The sequence below is a fragment of the Macrotis lagotis genome, chromosome X (assembly GCF_037893015.1).
Source record: "Macrotis lagotis isolate mMagLag1 chromosome X, bilby.v1.9.chrom.fasta, whole genome shotgun sequence".
NCBI lineage: Eukaryota > Metazoa > Chordata > Mammalia > Peramelemorphia > Peramelidae > Macrotis > Macrotis lagotis.
Window position 1 is genome coordinate 98,627,785 of NC_133666.1, and position 18,302 is coordinate 98,646,086.

The 18,302-nt window shown below is 35.7% G+C and overlaps 1 long non-coding RNA gene across 1 annotated transcript in view; it reads left to right on the top strand.

Moving 5' to 3' along the window:
• Positions 1-18,080, top strand: part of LOC141501306 (uncharacterized) — an 83,034-nt gene extending 64,954 nt beyond the window's left edge. Inside the window, exon 4 of the long non-coding RNA XR_012472204.1 lies at positions 17,531-18,080. This is a non-coding gene — a long non-coding RNA (uncharacterized LOC141501306). The remainder of the gene's footprint in view (positions 1-17,530) is intronic.
• The last annotated feature ends 222 nt before the right edge of the window (positions 18,081-18,302 follow it).

Sequence of the window (18,302 nt, forward strand, 5' to 3'; positions counted from 1 at the left end):
AAGTGTCTGAGGCCGGATTTGAACTCAGGTACTCCTGACTCCAGGGCCAGTGCTCTATCCACTGCGCCACCTAGCCGCCCCTAAAATTAATTTTTTAAAATGAAGATATACTTTTTCTTCTTCCTCTCATTTAGAAAGGAAGAACAAAATACCATATTACAAATATAGTCATGCAAAGTAAATTTTATAAATATTATATTTTTAATTCATATTTTTGTTTTGAATTTTGATTGATTTTGAATCAAATCATTACTTTAGATCTATATCTTTTGGTCATTACTTTTGCCATGCATGAGAGCCTTTGACCTTTGGCAAGATAGCTCCTAAGTCAGGAATTGAAAGTAAATTCCAATAGGCAAATAATATAAATGATTGCTTTCATCTCAATTATCCAAGGTTCCTTTATTTCAGTTTGTGGATCCTCCAGACCTTTTGCTTCTCACTTTTTTCCTGTTAGCCATCATGTATCTCAATGATGCTACTATCAGAAGTTCAGCAGAGAGAGAGAGAGAGAGAGAGAGAGAGAGAGAGAGAGAGAGAGAGAGAGAGAAATTGTCAAAAATCTGGTCAATTATCTTTCTCTGTGTAAACAGTTCTGTTAATAAGACTAATGAATAGATTTAATTGAAATAAAAATTTTGGGAAAAATTTTGAGTTACCATTGTTTTTTCTACCATGAATCTTTTCTTTGATCTTTAGCTTCAATTTCCTTATCTAGAAAATGAAGGATGTAGACTAATTGTTCTATAAAACCTCTTTCCAAATCTAATCTTTATCATGATATAATTTAAAATAATTATTTTTATGGTTTATCCAGAGATGGAGAAGTGATTTCAATCATACTTTGAGTGGGTCAGAAGATTTCTATGTTGGAAATGTTTCTTTGGTTCTGATTTCTCTCTTTTAGCCTTACAAAACTTAACATTCTCAAGAAGTCAATCCATCTCTATTTTTTTTTTTCAGTTCTATTGCTTAAGCTTTCAATTGCTTGGCATTGCAGATGCTCCTATCTTCTGTCTTCATCTCTTAGTCCTTGGCTTTTCCCTAAATGCCATGTTCAATCTTTGGGATGTGGAGATAAGTCAAGAATTCATTTAGTGTAAAGGAGATACAGATATTTGGCTTAGGAACTGAACTTCATGATTTTTGAACATACATTTTGTACATACATCCCTTCCCTCCTTTCACTTTCATGCTCATTCCACATTTTATCTTTGGGGATCCGCTTCTTACTAATTGCACAAATTGGCACATTCTAATTACTGGATCAGGCCTTACTACCTCAAGGGGCAGGTGACTTTTCATCCCTTCTGGTCTAACTTGAAACTGAGATGAAATGTAATTGAAAAGCAAATGGCTTCTAATCTTGAGTTTATACAATTAGATAGCCATCTAATTAGAAGAAAATATGGTAGTATCTTAGGCTGAGCAAACTTTCTCTTCTCTAGAAAAGTTTCACTGGCCTCATCACATTCTCACTTTCTCATTCAGAGAAAAGGTTATTTGTATAACAGACCCCAAGTGAAACTATCTCTAAAACATTAATCAATTTTTGTGACTTCAAAGCACAGAAGGTAGTTGCTTTTGAGAAAAAATCCCAACTATTTGTAACCAGAGCTAATTATTTATTAGCTGCTGTTCCATGGCTATAAATGTTACATGTCTTTATTTCCTTCCAGTGTCCTCATTTTCTCTCAAATAGCTATTTAAATAGCCTTCTATCTAGACTAAATGCGTTCTGTCTTCCCTTTCTTCCTAAGAACATAGATTTAGAGCTGGAAGGGAATCTAGAGGTTGTCTAATTCAACCCCATCACTTTACAGATGGGGAACTTAAACCAAGAGAAGTTGAATGATTGGTCAGTATTGAATTTAAGCTCCAGTCTTCTGACTCCAAAGTTAACAATCATCATGCTGACTCTTTAGACTATCCTTCATGTAGCTGGAGGCCAGAGTTCCCCAGCAAAGCAGTCTCAGACTCAAATAACTTTATGGGTCTGTATCCACTGAAAACCATAGTTAAGGAACCCTTATCCATATATTTACTTTTACCCAGAGGGCACAATTAATTCCAAGTAAAGGCATTAATGAACAGCATGTAAGAAAAGTAGCAATAGAATATTTCCTATATAAGTCTCTGGGGCATGTGTTGCCATAAATATATACAATATCATTAGCAAGAATAGACAGACTGGTCCATTTTATATGTGTATTTTTGTATGTGTGTCTGTATGTGTGTAGAATCACTCACTTAAGGAATATTTTTAATTAGTGCCTACTCATAGAAAATATTAGTGGTCAAGAAATACATGTGGAAGGGGAATTCAAGTATCTATATCTGCAAAGCTACTGAGATCTTTTAGGAACAATATAGCACTTCTATTGAGCAGGTAATATACAGTTATCCCTTCCACATTATAGAAGTTAAGGCATGACTCCTTGTAAAATTTTTTGGAACTCACTTCATACCAGAGAAAAATTCTGAATTATTATGGTATTAAGAATAAAATGTTGATATTATAGAATACCATACACATTTTTATGCATTTCTGAATTTTCTAATTTTTCCATGTCATCTGAGGTCATTTGCATGTTGTCTGTAATTTCTGTAAAACTCTCCAAAAGTTCCCATTTAATTTCTTATGCTGATTCATGAATATTGAAACCATGATGGGAAAAGTCATAAAAGGAAGGGGTAACTGAACTTTTCTAAGAATTAGTTCCCATTAGTCTCACATTTTTTTTTTTTTTTTTTGTGGCTAGAGAGTACCCTGCTGGTCTTTTAGTTGTTCTTGGTTGGTACCCTTCTGGGGTTGTCATTACAGAACTATTTTATGCTACCAGAAATTAATATTAGTGATTGACTTCAGTTTTCTATTAGCTTATAGAATATATACTTAAACTTCTTCTTTTGGTGAGATAGAACCAGTCATTAGAGAAGGAAGACCATGACTGCTTCACTCAAGGTGAGAATTTTACTTGTGTACAGCTTTGCTCTCCAGAAGGAGAATTATCCTCCAAGGACTAAGCTCTTTTACAACTTAGAATAGCTCAAAAGGAACAATGTCTCCATCCTAAACTTATATATACAATCCATATCTATATCCATATATACATAGATCTAGAGATATATCTATATAGATATAAAGGCATAAATATTTCTATAAAGGTATAGAGATATAGATATTTCTAATATATCTGTATATATTAGAGGTATAGATTTCTTTTTTTTAAATTTCATTTATTTAAGGATTAAGTGACTTGCCCAAGGTTACATAACCAGGTAATTATTTAGTGACTGAGGTCAAATTTGAACTCAGATCCTCCTGATTCCAGGACTAATGCTTTATCCACTGTGCCACCTAGCTGCCCTGAGATATAGATGCTTTTCTGCATATATCTCTGAATCTCTATCTGGTGATGTACGCTGGGTATAGGGAGTGTTCAGGGAAGACTAGTACTTCTGGTGTGAGAACTGCTGAGTACTTTTCAGGGTTTGCTATCCACCTGAGCTAACTAACTCTGACCTATGGCTCCAAGAAGCTGTAGCATGCACAGTGACATATCTGGGTAAACCATTTAAGAACAAGTAGGCTAAATTAAGTTGAGGAGAAGGAGTCTCAGACTCATTTATGAGTTGTGAGGGGTGTCTACCCTAAGCGTGTGGAATGGGCAGATGAGAACAATTTGTTCCAACAGTTATGAAGGTAACTGAAGCAGGTGTTTTGGAGTGCTTAAAGATTGGTTAGATATCAAAGATGCCAAGGTCATCCACTGCATCTAGAGCCATCACCTGTGTTTTGACTCTGTCTTGCTGCTGGATCATGGTGACTTTGAAGGAGAGAGTGAGACTGATAACTTTGTGCAACTCTACCTGACTTAAACCCAATTTACTAATGTATCAAAAGACATCACTCTTTAAGTCCTGTGGCAACAGACAAGTGACAAAACATCAGGTGCAGATACACTGGGAGCTGTAGTCACAACCCTGCATGGGGCAGCCTAGGCCTTAGGGTTGTTTCCTCACTGAAAATAGCAGTGGGATTCAGTAACCTCCTGGGTGACAGAGCAGTCCTTTTAAGGATCACTTTACTCACCTCCTGATTTGAGGAAGGGGCTAGAAAAAGTGCCCTAAAAATTGTCTGCTTACTCAACCCTGGCCTGATTACTGCAGCAGGCAGTCCACAATATACTGCAGCAGACATCATATCTAAATAGCAGCCCTGAGTGAAACAAGGGTGGCAAATGAAGGCCAGATTACTGAAGTTGGAGCTGGTTACACGTTTTTCTGGAGTGGCTGTTGTGAAGGGGAGCACCTTGAAGCTGGGGAAGGTTTTGCAATCAAAACTAATCTAATCAAGAAATTTGAATGCCTATCAAAAAGAATGAATATTAGGGGCAGCTAAGTGGCACAGTGGATAGAGCACCGGTCCTGAAGTCAGGAGTACCTGAGTTCTAATCTGGCCTCAGACACTTAATAATTACCTAGCTGTGTGACCTTGGGCAAGCCACTTAACCTCATTGCCTTGTAAAAACCTAAAAAAAAAGAGTGAATATTAATAAGATCACCATTCCAGGAAAATGTCATGCCACCATCATCAGTGCCTATACTTCCCACTGTTATGAACCCTGCTGAAGTCAAGGAAAATTTTTATGAAGACCTGGAGACCCTTATCAGCAATGTAACAAAAGTGGGTAAGCTTATAATTCTGGTTGACTTTAATGCTAGAGAAGACTCAGATTACCAGACATGGCAGGGTATGGAGTTGGAAACAGCAATAGCAATGGTCACCTACTACTAGACTTGTGCATCTTATGACATTCTCATCACAAACATAATTTTTCATTTACCTAAATGCAATAAAACTTCCTGTATGCACATTGTTATCTAATAGACTACGTTATTGTAAAGAGAAAAGACAGAGAGGATGTGAGAATCATAAAGGCAATGTGTGATGCCAACATATAGACTGATCACAGACTCATCCTCTCCACATTAAACCAAAGCAGCCATCTCAAAGCAAAATTACTAGAAGAAAAATTAATTTCAAGAGATTAGAATGTTTTTCTGAGCAGGAACAGTTTGTTGCTAACTTGGAGGGAAAACTGAGCCAACACAGGAGCCACAGGAGCAGAAAAAGAGTGGGCACCTTTCAGAGATCTGGTGTATAGCACTGCATTTGCTCATCTGGATTAGAATACTTGAGAATATCAATTCTATTTTGAAGAAAATGATGGGGGAAATACAAAAGTTGCTAAATGGAAAAAAAAGAAAAAAGAACTCCTCAGGTTTATCAGCAGGATAGTTCATCAGTTTCTAAGAAAGCAGTATTTAATTCCACCAAAAATTAAGTATAAGTGAAGTTTAGGATGCAAGAAGGCAGATGAAATTCAGTTTTAATGCAGATAGTAACAAAACAAAGTTCTTTTATGATGTTCTGAAGGCCAAAGACCTATGGTGCATCTTAACTATGCAATGCTAATGGATTCACATTGATTAAAGATAGGAACATGATCCTAGAGAGATAGGCTGAACACTCCTTAGAGTTCTTAACAGTCCATTGTCAATGCAAAAGTCATTGAGCATTTACCTCAAATTGAAGTCAATCAGTCCCTAGCTGAAGTTCCAAAGGAAGAAGAGGTTTTGAATGCCATTTAGACTCCTTTCTAGTGGCAAAGTACCTTGTGTTAATTCTATTCTGGCTGAGATCTACAAGGTGGGGGTTCCATTGCTCATCCAAAAGCTGACTGAATTTTCCAGGTTATATGGCATGAAGAGTTTATCCCCCAAGAATTCAAGGATGCCTCCCTCATCCATCTCTATAAAGCTAAAGGGAATAGATTTTCTTGTGGCAATCATAGGGGTATTTTTCTTTTGTCATTGCTGGTAAGATTCTTGGCAGAGTCCTTTTTCAATAGACTGATCCTTCACCTGGAAGATGGTCACTTCCCTGAAAACCTGTGTGACTTCAGAGAGAGTCCAGGAACAGCCCACATGGTGTTTGCTGCCCAGAAACTTCAGGAAAAAATGCCAGGAACAGAACAGAAGTCTCTATACAATGTTTATAAATCTGACCAAGACCTTTGATAGTCAGTCATGAGGTGGAAAATTATATCAAACTTTGTTTGCCCGGAGAAGTTCATCAATATTGTATGTCAATTTCATGACAGCATACATGCTCAGGTTCTGAATAGTGGATGATGCTCTCGAGATTTCCCAGTCACCAATAGGAGTGAAACAAGGATGTGTCCTTGCTCCCATGCTTTTTAGCATGCTGTTTCAGTCTTGTTATCAAATGTCTTTATTGAGGATGAACATGGCCTCAAGGCCAGCTACTGCCCTGATGGCAAAGTCTTGAACTTTGAAAAGGCTAGAAGCCAAGACCAAAGTGGAAGAGTATTGGTGCATGATCTGTTTGACAATGATTGTGCATTCAATGCAGCCTCTGAAGCTAAGATACAACAAAGTATAGATTTATTCTCTGCTGCTTGTGCTAATTTTGGTCTAACAATTAATACCAAGAAAACACAGGTGCTCCATCAGCCAGCACCTGCAAATGGGGAACCATTGGTTACAACAAATAGACAAGCTTTGAATACTGTGGACAAGTTCACTTATCTTGGCAGTGTTCTCTCCAGGGAGGTACACATTGATAATAAGATTGACACAACATCGCCAGAGCCAGCTCAGTATTTGAGAGGCCCTGAAAAAAAGGGTGGGGGGGAGAAAAGAGGTATTAGGCTAACTACCAAACTGAAGGTCTACAAAGCTGTTGTGCTGACCTCAATGCTATATGCCTATGAAACTTGGACAGTCTACCAGTGCCATGTTAGGAAATTGAATCCCTTCCATTTAAATTCTCTTAGGAAGATTCTGGTGATCACCTGGAAGGAGACAATATTAGGCACTGAGGTTCTTTCTTGAATTAAACATCCCACATTCCAACATTACTACAGAGAATGCAACTGTGATGGGCTGCATACGTTGTTAGAATGCCAGAAGAATGCTTGCCAAAAAGAATATTCTATGGAGAACTCACATGGAGCAAGCACTCACAGGAGGATCAGAAGAACTGATACTGGGACACCCTGAAGATCCTTTTTAACACCTTTAAATTGATTGTACAGCAAGGGAGTCACTGGCACATTTTACCATAGCCCAGCATGATGTGCCCTCATCAGTGAGGATGCTGCACTCTATGAGGAAGACAAAAATCGAAGCAGCTCAAAGGAAACATGACATATGTAATTTTAGAGTAAGCACACCAGGTGTTCACAGGGCTATTTGTACCTTACCTGTGGTAGAACATTCTGAACTTGTATTGGTCTTATCAGCCACAATTGGACACCTTGTATTTTGTCTCAAACATAAGGGATGTCCTTTTGGTCACTGAAGGACAAGAAACAACCAACCAACCCTTCTGGTTGCTTTAGAAAAATATTCTTCATCTTTTAGTCTCCAGTTCATTTGATAGATGAGGAACTAAGGCAAAAAGGGATAAATGACTTGACCAGGGTCACACAGCTAGTAAGTATCTGAGGCCAAGTTTGAATTCAGGAAGTTTTCCTGACTCCAAGTCTGGCTCTTTATACACTGTGCCACTTAGCTGCCTACAAGTAATCAAGAAAATTAGTTAAAGTGCTACATAATATACTTCCTAATATGTGAAACATTCCTGGAAAGCCCATTTAAATAGCATATGTTAAATAATGTTGTTAATGTAAACTTGTGATGTTCTGGGATCTTCACCTTCTTGAATGGAATGGCTCCCATCTTTCCATTTCTTTCATAATTATCGTTCAAATGACCTTTATAGTTCTTATTTCTGAGATTGCCTTGCATCAATTCTGAATACACTTTGTATATACCTACTTACTTATGTCTTGAGGTAGGGATTGTATTTTTCCCTTTTTTTTAATTCTCTGCAATTGACACTCTGTCTGACTCATATTAAATTCTTAATGTTTGTTGACTGATTATCATACAATATTGATGGACTATGCTCCAATCCAAATTCCCTGATTCTTTCATAGAACTCATTAGAACAAAATAGCAAATTCGTCTTGACCTAGCTTTTCTTTTGGTCAATCAATAAGATCTTAACTGGATCTATAAAATGTTAGCACATGAATAAAGTTGTACATACGTCTCCTTCTATAAGAAGTAATATAGAAGAAATAGTAGTTAATAATATATATTTCCTGATGCGGTATATTGACCGATCTAAACAGGAGTTGGATCAAGGTGAGTTTATTATTCTATTCTAATGGGTCCATGAGGGAGTCAGGGAATTTTGGGTGGGGTGTATTCCATCAGTACTATGTGTGTGCATGTAAGTATGCATATATAAAATATATTTGTATATGACTTAATCCTCAATTATTTGTTTTTTTGTTTTTGTTATGTGCCAGGAACTTCCTAAGAAATTTACATATATTAACTCATATCATCTTTACAACAACCCTGAGAGGTAGTACTATTATTATCTTCTTTTTATAATTGAGGAAACTGAGGCAGACAGAGGTTAAGTAATTTGCTCAAAGCCATATAGTTAGTAAGTGTCTGAATCAGGATTTGAACACAGGTCTTCATGAATTCAGGTTCAATGCTCTATTAATTGTACATCAAGTCTTTGAGGACAAAGATCATATCATATTCATTCTTGTAACACTTTAGTGCTGTGACTTGAACAGTGTTGATAATTAAATTTTTTTTTAAATTGAACTGATCAGCACAACAACTTTTAAAACCAGTAATAATATAGTTTTTTTGTACTTACCCCTACCATGGGGTGAAATAATACCAATGAGTGTGGTTAGAATGATATATGAAACCATACTAACATGATTTTGTTTTTATATTGACTTGAATCAATTCCTGTGTTGTATATATGAGTTTATCTTCCTAGTTAGAATATAAATTCCTGGGGTGGCTAGGTGGCATAGTGGATAAAGCACCGACCTTAGAGTCAGGAGTACCTGGGTTCAAATCCCGTCTCAGACACTTAATAATTACCTAGCTGTGTGGCCTTGGGCAAGCCACTTAACCCCATTTGCCTTGCAAAAACCTAAAAAAAAAGAATATAAATTCCTCTAACTTCTCTCTTTTGTCCACCTTTGGCAATCTCATGAATCTGTAGATACCCTCTTAGAATAATGTCTTCAATACTCAAAATAAAATGCATAGAATTACAAAGGAAACCAATTGCATAGGGTATAGTTATAAAAATATTAAAAGCAATCCCAAGGTCATAGTCTCCAGACTATGAATTCCTGCTCTAGGATAATAATTTCTTCTTATCCTGTGGTGGTTGGTATGTTGCTGGACAGTAGCTTTTCCATAAATTCTTTGTTGCCTTTGAATGATAAGCATGTAGGCCACATTCAATTGATTTGTAGTTGAGAGGTGTGAGTACTATATGCCATAATCTTTGCTAAGTGTAGTGCTAAACAGTATAAGGAAAGATTAAGAAGCTACCATGTTTAAGTGGTTTGACCTGGGTTTGAATTTTGCCTTTGACAGATAGGGTATGAATTTTTGACAATGGAAAGAAAAGTTGAAGAGTTGATTCTTATCTGCATCACTATGGAGACACAAGGATTGTCACTATCCCTATCACTGTAGGTATTTGAAGGGAGTTCTTTTTACGGATAAAATCAGGCTTGTTTTTTTTTCTGAATTTTTTTCCTGAAGGAAAAGCTGTTTTCCCCTATCCTCTTCATGTCCGTGGCATGGACAACCCTCTTGGACTTCCTTGAGTTAGCTAATTTGCAAGGGTCAGCCCTCAGGGATCCCTGAGGTGGGACAAGAAATCAGAGGATAATGAGAAAAGAGCTTGGAAGAGTACTTACAAAACTCAAAATTCAATGGGAGTGGAGTGGCTAGGTGGTACAGTGAATAGAGCACCAGCCTTGGAGTCAGGAGTACCTGGGTTCAAATCTGACCTCAGACACTTAATAATTACCTAGCTGTGTGGCTTTGGGCAAGCCACTTAACCCCATTGCCTTGAAAAATCTAAAAGAAAGGAAAAATTCAATGGGAGATACTGGAGAATGGGAAGCAGAAACTTCCAATCCAAGAGGTAGATTGATAGATTGGGGCAAAAGGAACAAATTCTCCATATTCTACTCTGTAAGAGAAAATAGAGATTCCCTTTGGAGCAGAGCAAGTAGAAGGTAGTTCTTTAGCATATAAAAAATTCCTTGCTTGTGAAACTTAGGTTAAAAAAAATCAAAAGAATAAGTAACTTAGAGCCAATATAAAGTTCTGAACTTGAAGAGTTGGGAGAATAGCAAACTCTTCCTAGGTTCATTTGCTTCCAGGCTGGTGGATTCTCTTGGAGCAATTTTGAGAGAGCATTTATGGCAGAGAATAATAATTTTTAAAAAACTCTTGAGTTGCTCTCTCCTAGTGTTGGCAATATTTGGGGCAACTATGACAATCTGGGGGGAACTCTTGACCTTACCCATTGTTGAACCCTGGCTAAGATAGTACTATCAATTAACCAGTAGGACAGTTTTCACTATGGTTTGCGCTAAAGGCAATCTCTTCATTCTTTATGTTTGTGGCAGATTATAGGTTTTTTCAGAATTCTCTACTGTGTAAATAAAACTTGTATTTTGGTGCTTTGTGAACCCAAATAATGGGATCCTGATGCCCCCTTTTGGGATAGAATTCCTTACTTATATTCAACTCAGTGGGTACAAATGAGCTAGATAGTGAAATTCCTAGATTATTCTTATAGGACCAAACATTTCTGAGAAGCAATAGATTTCCAAAGTGACCCAGGTCCTTCATATCAAGAAAGCTCCCTTGGCACAAGGATTACACAATTTTCTGAGATGAATGGTAATGCTATCACAATTTTATCCCATGTAATACTACACTGAGGGGGTGGTTCTATATTTTTTCTGAAGTTTCCAGCTTTATTTAGAAATATAAGTGTGGATGAAATGATCATAGGAATTTATTATATCAGAAGAGAATATCCATTCCTTTGTAGAGTATCCATTCCTCTTGAAGATAGAGGAAATTTTTTAAAATTTTTATTTATTTAAGACAATGGCATTAAGTGACTTGCCCAAGGTCACACACAGCTAGGCAATTATTAAGTGTCTGAGGTCACATTTGAACTCAGGTCCACCTGGTTCCAGGGCCAGTGCTCTATCCACTGCACTGTCTAGCTGCCCTTTTTATTGTTTTGTCTTTGTATTTGCAATACTTTTACAAAGTGCCTAATAAAGAGACTAGAACATAGCAAATGCTTGGTAAAAGGAATGGAATTTAAGAAGACTTTGAAGAATCAAACTGCATCAACTTATGCAGTGCATTTACATATACTAGAGATGGTAGGGTGAAAAATTTTAATTTCAAAGTAAAATGACAACTAATTTTAATTGTATTTAAGGTGCATTTGCACAGATGGGGATAATTATAGTCAAGTTAAAAAAATCTTTTAAATTTTGTAGCTAGGTGGCTTCATAGATAGAATACTGGGCCTAGAGTCAGAAAGATTTGAGTTAAATTTTGGCCTCAGATACTCTCTGTGTGATCCTGGGCAAATCACTTCATCTCTGCCTGCCTCAGTTTCCTCTATAAAATAGGAATAATAATAGCCTTTACCTCCCAGGGTTGTCGTGAGAATCAAATCAGAATAGTTGTAAAGCATTTTTCATAGTGCCTGACATAGTGAGTGGTCTATAAATGCTAGTTATTATTATTATATTGACATAATTGATATCCTTGGTCTTTGAATAAGTGCTTGATGAATTGAACTAAATTATGTTTTTATTAACATAAAAACAGCTAAGTGGAGCAGAAGATAGAGTGCAGACCCTGAGTTAGGAAGACTCATCTTTCTGAGTTCAATTTTGGCCTCAGATATTTATTAACTGTGTGACCTGAGGCAAGTCATTTAACACTTTTGACCCCGGTTTCCTCATCTGTAAAAAAGAGTGGAATATAAAATGTCAAACCACTCAAGAATCTTTGCCAACAAAATCCCAAACTGGTCACAAAGGGCCAGATATGACTGAAAACAACATGCTTTAAATGAATATTCATTCAATTATTTTTGGAAGTATTATTTCATATATGGTTACCTTTATGCATTTTCAAAATATCATTTTCCTTATAGTTACATCACTTTGTCAACCATAATTTTGAGGTTCAATTGTTCAGCAAATCCTTCAAAAAATTTGTTTGTTTGGTCGAGAACTTTTTTTCATGATTAAAAAATGCTATAATGGTACGCTGTGCAGATGGGTATGTAATGACTATTATTTGAGGATGATGAAGAGAAGGCATTTTTTTGTCCTTTAATTAGAGAGACAACTAACTATGTGATTGCAAAGTTCCACTACCAAGTGAAGTAGATATCTGGCAAGTCTATAGTCAACTAGCACTCAATGATAGCCAACCAAGATCATTCAAGTCCAAAGTTTGATTCCTCTTTTGAAATTTCTTGATTATGATTAGAGTAGGGTGATTGACTTGGAAGTGAATCTCACTAAGAAAAATTACTCTAACAAGATCCTCATTTATTTTTAGAGAACAGTATTCTGTAGTTAATTATGTTTGTAATATTTTATTTATGATCAGCACTTCCAGTGATTTTTACTGGAAAGGGTCCACTTTATAAATTTTTTTTGTGCTTCTTTTCTTGGTAGAGTAAAGAAATAGCTGTCATAATTGGTCAGTTGGTCCTAGTAAATGGTAGAAATGATGTGATAAATATTTCAACAGCCTAAGGGTAGTTGTTCACAGTGCTTGCAAAAGTTATAGTCATTGGTTCCATTCATCCCTGAAGTAGCACTACTGACAGTTACCTGCTTAGATTCATTAGGAAATAACTGACCACGAAAAGGGGAGATAGTAGCAGTACAATTAAACAATAAAGGAGGCTTCCAAGCTTGTGTTGCCATGTTTTTTTCACAACATTTAATGACAGAGAAACAGACTTGCAACTGGAGTCAGTTGTAACAGTAACTCTGGGGAATTTTAATCATTTAACTTTGGAGAATTTGGTCAGTTCTTTCTGGAGTCTATGTATAACTATAATAGAAAAGTCAGAATCATCTACTTGATGCAATGAACTACATAGTCTTAGGGTCTTGAGATAGTAGGCAGAGAGTATAACATGGCCTATTTTGTTGTTGTTTCTCTAGTTTGGGAATGGTCTAGAATGACCTTTGGAATAATTAAGACAGGATTAGTTCTATTTATGGGTGAAATAGGTGTTTTTGTAAATTATTTATTTATTTTGAATTTTACAAGTTTTTCTGTAATCTCACTCCCCCCCATAGAAGGCAGTGTGTTAGTCTTTACATTGTTTCCACTGTACACATTGATCTAAGTTGAATGTGATGAGAAAGAAATCATATCCTTAAGGAAATAAAAGTATAAGAGATAGCAAAATTACATAATAAGATAACATTTTTAAAAAAATTAAAGATAATAGTCTTTGGTCTTTGTTCAAACTCCACAGTTCTCTCTCTGGATACAGTTGGTATTCTCCATTGCAGATATCCTCAAATTGTGCGTTTATTGCCGCTGATGGAATGAGCAAGTCCATTAAGGTTGATCATCACCCCCCCCCCCCCCATGTTGCTGTTAGGGTGTACAGTGTTTTTCTGGTTCTGCTCATCTCGCTCATCATCAGTTCATGCAAATCCTTCCAGGCTTCTCTGAATTCCCATCCCTTTTGGTTTCTAATAGAACTAATAGTGCTCCACAGTTTATTAAGCCATTCCCCAGCTGATGGACATTCACTTGATTTCCAAATCTTTCCCACCACAAATTGGGATGCTATGAATATTATTGTCCCTTCAGGGTATAGACCCAGTAGTAGTATTGCTGAATAAAGTGTATACACATTTTTGTTGCCCTTTGTGCATAAAAATAGGTGGTTATTTAACATCATTTATTATTTGAATGGTGTCTGGAAGGTTTTGTTTGATGTCCAAAGTACTTTCCTACTGTCCTGTCCTTATGCCACCTTTCTAGAACTGAAACTTTGAATTGAAGAATTATAGAGTTGGAAAAGACATCAGAGCTTGTTTATCTCAACTTTTGTCTAAAGTGTGACATATTTCAACAAATAGCTTTCTGACTATTGTTTGAACACTGTCAATCCTGGGTAACTCATTTGTTGTATGAGGTAGATGGTTTTATTTCCAGACAGTTCAGACAATTTTTATTACATTAAAATTTCTCTTTCTAGAGTAGAAGTTCTTAACCTGGGGTCCATGGATAAATTCCAGGGGATCCATAACTTGCATGGGAGATATTATGCCCTTTTGATTTCCCTTGTAATTTTTTGGTATTTTATTTTACTCATTAAAAAATATTCTGATAAGGGATCCATAGGCTTTAGTAAACTGCAAAAGGGTTCCATGTCACAAAAAAGATTAAGAATCCATATGCTAGAATCACTTCACTGGGTAAAATAATAACTATCAGAGGTTGCTTCACTGTTAAAATTCACCTGGGTATCTCTTATAGAAGAAATTGTCTAAACTATCCTTCTCTAATTATCTTCCATGAGTATATATTGTTTTAAATTGTTTAATTTTTAGCATATTTCACTCTTTAAAGATAGAAATCTTTTTTTTTTTTTTTTTTTTTTTGCAAGGCAGTGGGATTAAGTGGCTTGCCCAAGGCCACACAACTAGGTAATTATAAAGTGTCTGAGGCCAGATTTGAACTTAGATACTCCTGACTCCACTGACTCCACTGCACCACCTAGCTGCCCCCAAAGATAGAAATCTTAAGGTGAATGATTGAGAATCACTAAAGTCATGGCAGGCAGTAACAAATGTTGGATAATTCCAGAGATAGTAGAGGTTTCTAAAGAGATAAATAGATACTGGATGATTATATTCCCAGGACCAGTTCTGGAATGACAGGAAAGAACTATTGAAATTTTTTACTGAACATTTTTCCTTGGAGCTGCCTCTGAATTCTGCTATATCTCTGTTAACATAGACCAGAATCCCAGAAGAAAGGTCATTCTGATGTTTGGAAAATTTCCCTGCAATTTCTCGTACTGTCCTGGTGAAGGATATAGCTGGAAATTTTACTTAACTGATAAAAGAACATAGACATTAGGAATCTTAGCTTTAGATTATTAATATGACAAATTTGGAAAATTCCTTAACTTTTATGTGCCTCAGTTTCTCCAAACCCAAATTAGTTTCTCAATTTTTTCTTCCTTTGAAGTGATATTGGAGAAAAAATGGTGATGTATTCTTTGAACTTTTTTATTGATATTTTATTTTTATGAATACATGTTATTAAAGGTTTTCAACATTTGTCCATATGCATATGTATACTTTTAAGTTACAAAATTTTCTGCCATCCTGCCTTCCCAACCCCTTCTCCTCAGTGATGAACAGTCAGGTTAACATTGTACATACATATTTGTGATAAACATGTTTACAGATTAGTCATTTTCAAGTATGAAGAATTAAGATTAAGGGAAAAAGATACATATGAGATATTTTTTATAAAATTCTTTGAACTTCTTAGAAGGATGGGTTGATCTCTCTTAATGGTATAATAAGTCTTTTAGGCTACCTAGGTACTGTGCTTACTCCTTCAATTTTCTAAGGCAACATCATTTAGTTCAATTTATTTTTGTTGTTATTATTGTTTCAATCATTTCTGACTCTTTGGGACTCCATTTGGGGTTTTCTTGGCACAGATACTGGAGTCATTTGCCATGTCCTTCTCTAAAACATTTTACAAATGAGGAACTGAGGCAAACTGAGAAAAGTTGTTAGCAAGATATAGCTAACAAGTATCTGAAGACAGTTTTGAATTCAGGAAGAGGAGTTTTACTGATTCCAGATTCAGCACATTCTCCTCTGTGCCACCTTGTTACCCCTCTGTTCAATTTATTCCAATTCAGTTCAACAAACATTGGTTAAGTCCCATTATGCTTCTGGAACTATGATAGCTATTGGGGATACAATGACAAAAACAGAGCTTACAGGCTATGAGTCAACTGTAATGAGCCAAACAACCATTCAACTTATTAAATTTTCAAAGTTCAAGGGCAGGAATATTTTAAACAACTTCAACTTCATAGTTGGGTTCTGTGAAAACAATACCAAATGGCAATAATAACTGACACTTATATAGTACATTAAAGTTTTCATAATAATAGCTAGCATTCATATAATACATTGAGGTTTGCAAAGTGGTTTATGAATATTTTATCCTCATAACAACTCTGGGATATAGGTGCTATTATTATCTTCATTTTTAAAGATAAGGAAACTAAGGCAGATCTTAAGTGACTTGCCCTGGCAAGGTCACATAGCTAGTAAGTGTCTAAAGTTGGATTTGAATCATCTAGTTGCCTTAAATGTAGAATGTTTTACATACAACATTTAATTAAAAATGGAGAGATTTTCTTCTTCTTTGTCTGATAGTGATATATCTTTAAATTAATAAAGGAAAAGAGGAGGATCTACAAAGAACTCCAAATGAATGTGTTTTATTCATCCCTTCAAAAGAAATGATTATTTTTGAGCAGCATGCATTTGAGAATCTTATTACTTCATATTATCATTGATTAAACATTTATCTTCATTTAATTTACATGCATTTTGCTTTTAATAATATATAATGAGAATTTACTAGGTAAGGTAATTTTATAAAATTTTGTGAAATAACATAGGGAATTAAAACAATTCCATTGCTATCATGGATCTATGATCTCAGTTGCAAGCATCCCTGCCAATGATGATAATCACAATTCATTTTTGTCAATCTTGCCTGTGTTATGGTTGACTTAAGTTCACCATAGGAAATCCACCAAATAAGCAACCATAATAGGAAAACCAATGGAGCCTGGGTACTATCTAAATGGCTGTCCCTTACTATTGCCATGTGGTTAGTCCACAAATTTATTTAATTGCATATTTATTTTATTACCTTTAAAGTAGATGAGAGGAAAACTAAACCCACAATGTTTATTCCCCTGACATTTCAAAAGCATTCATTTTGTTAAAATGATATGCCAGTTAAAATAATTCTTATATTTATTAAATCAGGCCCTCTAAATGAAAGTGCTGTAACAATGTTTTGAAAAAAAGGTATTCTTATTCAACTTTTCAAAAGTTTAGCCTGATTATCATCCAAATACATAAAAATTAGTGAAGTCTTGCTGCTCATAGCAAAAGTTACCTTGGAAACAATAGGTATCTGGCTCTGGTACAAAATAGGCATTTTGAGCACCAGTGGTGATTTTCGAACTATAAATCAGCCTACATACTGTGTATAGAAAGGCAATTGAATAATGGCATGCATCTAATGTGTTTGTATAGCTCAAGTAGCAATGAAACAGATGTAGGACTCTATGATGTGAAATAGGTTTTATATTTGGTAAAGATGGATTGAAAAAGTAGTATGTAAAGTGAATGAAATGTTCACCTACAGTTATGTGTTTTCTTTTTGGTGTTATTAGAGAAGAACACCAACACAGCCAAATTTTTTTCTTTTACTGAAATTCCTTTTTTTCTAGGAATTCTCAACTCTGCTGCAAACTAAAACTCATCAAGGATGAAGTGTGCTAATGAAAAGCCTTCACCAGATGCCTCCAGACATCTTATCAATTGAAGTTAGTAAAAATAGTGCTGAACTGTGGTATATGTATGTCATGGAACACTATTGTTCTATTAGAAACCAGGAATTCAGGGAAACCTGGATGGATTTGCATGAACTGATGCTGAGTGAGATGAGCAGAACCAGAAAAGCACTGTATAACCTAATAGCAACATGGGGGTGATGATTAACCTTGATGGGCACACTTATTTCATCAGTGCAACAATCAGGGACAATTTGGGGCTGTCTGCAATGGAGAATACCATCTATATCCAGATAAAGAGCCATGGAGTTTGAACAAAGTTCAAGGACTATTCCCTTTAACTTAGAAAAAAAATCTGCTATCTTACTGTCTGATCTTGTTATCTCTTATACTTTATGTTTCTTCTTTAAGGATATGATTTCTCTCTCATCACACTCAATTTGGTTCAATGTATAACATGGAAACAATGTAAAGCCTGACAAATTGCTTTCTGTGTGTGTGTGGGGGTGGGTGGGAAGTAAGATGGGGGAAAATTGAAAAACTCAAAATAAATAAAATCTTTAATTAAAAAATAAATAAAAATAGTGCTGTACCTAGAACTCACATAATGTGTTTCTCAAAGGTAATAATGGAGCCAGAATTTTCCAATGCAAAAATGATACTTGGTCTCTACATTAACTAGTTCCTGGAAGTATATAGTTACTTTGTT